We start from the raw sequence: 4033 nt of genomic DNA, 5'->3' as shown, positions 1-4033 counted from the left end.
CCTCCTCTTCTTCTTCTTCTTCTTCTTCTTCTTCTTCTTCTTCTTCTTCTTCTTCTTCTTCTATCTTTATTTTATTTATATGAGTACACAGTAGCTGTCTTCAGACACACCAGAAGAGGTCATCGGACTCCATCACAGATGGTTGTGAACCACCATGTGGTTGCTGGGAATTGAACTCAGTACCTCTCGAAAAGCAGTCAGAGTTCTTAACCTCTGAGACATTTCTCTAGCCCAAGGAGAACTTTTCTGTCTGTGGCTATAGGAGTTGGAAGCTGGGCTTGTTCATATCTCAGTAGGTCAAGAAACAGAGAACTCCAGGCATAAGTGCATTCAGGTAATACTCTTCTCAAGGCCTAGTTCCTAATGACCAATAAACCAGCCAGGCCCTATTCCCACAAAGTTCCACAGCCTTCCCAAACAGAGCCATCAATTAGAGGCTGCACATTCAAACAGAGGAGCCTGTAGACAACATCTCATGTTCCAACCACAGCACAAGTCAGCCTGGCACAGGACTCACCTTGACTGTCATCCAGTCACACCTGAACCTGCCTCCCAAGGCATCTTAGGCCCACTGGCCAGCAGGGCTGGTGCATAGGCAGAGAGGGGCAGAGTCACTGCTATGGCCCTAGATGAAGTGTGAGAGGGCTGTGTCTGTATGTGAGTGCATGGGGTGGTTGGTAACATGGTATGTGTGGTATTGTCTCCAAGTGAAGAGTCCACACTCGTGTGTGTGCCTATGTGTATATGCACAGGTGACCAGGGTCATTTGGCCTCTTGTTGTGTGTTCCAGCATTCCTCCCAGGCCAGACACAGCTCTCATCCCAAGCTCAAAAAGGACTAATGATCAGAAAGATTATGCATTATCCTTTAATGTGACAAATTTAATAGAATTCCTTCTTCTCACAGCACAGCTAAAGGGACCCAAACTCTAGCTTCTGACATCAAGTGCAAGTGGTCTTCCCCCACAAACCCCTATTTCTCTAGGCTTTTTGTCCCATAATTTTCCTCATTCATAGTCCAGCATGCCCAAACTGCCCTGTCCCCTGACATCTGAAGGAAGAGGCTCAGGAAGGGGAGAGAAGGAGAAGAATAACTCAGTTTGCAGGAGCTGTTCTTGGTGCTGAAGCCACACCTGCAGGTATCTGGTGTCAGGGTCTGGGTTGGGCCCCACCTGACTTTAAGAACTAGTATACCCTGACCCTGAAATGACTACAGGTCCTGGGGATCAGAGTATTAGGAACAGAGAGCTGTGATTAGGGAAAGTGAAATCTTCTACCATGTTGCTTGTGGATCTGGTATGCCTGGAGCTCACTTCACTGTTGGCTGAATACCTCCTTTGGAGCATCAGGGACTCAGACACAGCTGAGATGCCTATGGGGGATGTCGCAGTAGAGGGGAATCTTCCCAGAGCCAGATGGAGGCCCTGGGAAGACAGATTTCAATTAGGAAACTCTTCTTACAGTCAGGGCTCTTCGGTAAGGGATTGTCTTGTCTCAGTAATAGGCTGGCTTCTTGAAAGAAAAGGATTCTTGGAGTAGTAGATTGGCCCCTATGCATCATGGCTGCTACCTACCTACAGAACTTCTACCATGTGTTGACCACAGTCCATAGGCACGTGTATGGATGGCTCTGTGTTACAGATGAAGAAACTAAGTTCAGAAAGGAAGAACCACGTGATCAAGGACACAGGGCTGGAATCACACACGTGTCTGATCTGAATCCCATGTTGCTGACTCAGTGCTAAGAAGGCTCTCTGAACAAGACATCCCAGGGATAGACATCCCAACTGTGGCCCAGCCCCCAGCTTTCTCCAACTCCTTGCCCTCTTCCTTCCTAGGGTTGGCTTTTAAAGAAGAAATGAATGAAAAATGGATGAACAGAGGCTCAGGGCATGGAGTCCAAGGAGATTAGAATTGATGTTTCTTTCATGAGAGTTGGGGCAATGTTCATCATCTGCGGCAGCTCAAGGAAGACAGTGCCTGCAAGTCACTTGGGCCACCGCCTGCTGGCCCTATGGGCTCTCTCCCGTCTGTGCCACCATCTGCCACCACACCCCCTCCCCCTTCTCCCCATGGTTCACGGGTCCCAGCTCAGATCCCAGCTTTGAGATGATAAAAGGAACCCAGTCCAGCGTGGATGCCAACTACGCCTTCTGCCATGAGTTTCAAAGCTGCTTCAGGGTGGCTGGCCAGCCTTGTAGGTGAAGACCAAGCATGGGGGTCCTGAGAGTTGGCCCTCAGCTCTCACTCCACAACTGGCCATTGTCACAACCTCTGCTGCTGTCCCCACCAGAGATGTGACAGCTCTTCCTCCTGCTCTTGCATTCTGAAGACTCACCTCCACAGAGCTGAGGGCGCTGAGCGTAGTGATGGCTCACACCTGCAGTCCCAACACTTAGAAGGTAGTGAGGCAGGAGAATTGTGAGTTCAAAACTAGACCACTAAATTGTGAGTTCCAGACTAGCCTGGGCTACAGTGAGACTTTACCTCTAAAACAAAGCAAAACAAAAATAATAATAGGGTTTGGGGGTATAGTGTAGTTCAGTGGGTAGAGTGCTTGCTTAGTATGTGTGAGGCCCCAGGTTCAATTGTCGGCACCAAAATAACAACATTAATAACAAGTCAAGGGCACTGAAAGGAAAACCCCCTTCACTCCTTAGAGAAGGTCCTCACTACTAAGCAGTCATGCTGGGTTGGGACTCAGGATGGAGACCTGACCAATCCTGGCTGTTACGGGATTGTTTAGTCTTGTCTCCTGACTTTGTCGTCCCAAAGTCAGATGGAAAGCCTTGAAACTGTGGTGCAGCTCAGTCCTGGAGGCCACTGGATTTCCTGCAGTGGACTCAGAGTATGGCTGACTCTCAGCTCAGCCGAGGAGCACCGCACTGGGAGCACCACTCCAGAGCACAGGTGGGAGGGAGATGGTGCCTCTCCTCCCTTGCCTCTTTTTCTGGGCCCCGTCTTCTCCGCTAAGTGGGGGTGCATAACAGGGTCTTACACACAGAGTTGTGGGGAGGGTTTGAGCGTGGGAAGGTGGCAGAGACATGTGGCTGCAACCCAGCAGGTTCCTTCTGGACTTTCTGAGCCCTCCGTCCCAAGGGCAGGGACTGTGAACTGGGTCAGACCCTGGTGGGCCTCGGTGATCATAGAGTTTGCAGGCAGTACCCCACCCCCACCTCAGCCCACCTCAGATCATTCTAGACTCCCTGCCTTGCGTGCCATGGTGCTCTGAGGGAGATGAGGGGAGGGAATGAGGCCAGGAGGCCTGAGGCCCAGGGGAACACCGCGCACGCCAGGCTCCCTCATGCAAGGGGCTTGGCACGCAATGTGAAGGCAGCTACCCAGTCCCCTCTCCTGCTGAGAGCACGTGGGGGGGTACCCTAGTCTCCGCCCCCCAGCTGCAGCTTCCACCCCACTGCCTGTCAGTCAGCCCACCCATACAACTTCTCAGCAGACAGACTGGCCACCCCACCCTGACCTGCTTCAAGCCATCACCACCCTGTCTGCTGTAAGCCCAGCTGTCCATTTGTCTGTCAGACACTCTATCTGCCGGCCTTCCTCTCTCTACATCAAGTCTGTCTGTCCTCTCAGAAACACCTCCAGTCCAATTGTATTGCATCCTAATATCTGTCAGGTTGGCCACTGGGAAACGCTCCTGATTGGCCCAACTGTCTGTCCATCTGTCTTTCATCTGTCTGTCTCCCTGGCAGGCAGGGAGTCTTACCATCTCAGCTAGCTCCTCCATCGCCCTTGATCTTCCTCCACTCCCCACTCATTTTTCTTTCTTCACGTGGAGATGGCCCTAAGGTCGCTAGAGCCATCCCTCAAGGCCACGGACCAGTGAGTGAGTCATGGCAGAAAGCCCAGCCACTCCTGGAGCCTGACCTCAGTCCAGTACAGCATCTGCCCTCTGCCAGCCCCAGGCTACCTATGCCAGCCCCACAGTGTGAGAGAAAGATTTAGCTAAACGTATTTGGGCAAGATGAGGTTCAAATTAATGGTGAAAATAAGGTTTTACGATTCCATTTCAGTTT

Source organism: Mastomys coucha, unplaced genomic scaffold (assembly GCF_008632895.1).
Source record: "Mastomys coucha isolate ucsf_1 unplaced genomic scaffold, UCSF_Mcou_1 pScaffold18, whole genome shotgun sequence".
Classification (NCBI taxonomy): Eukaryota; Metazoa; Chordata; class Mammalia; order Rodentia; family Muridae; genus Mastomys; species Mastomys coucha.
This window is presented reverse-complemented; position numbering follows the sequence as displayed.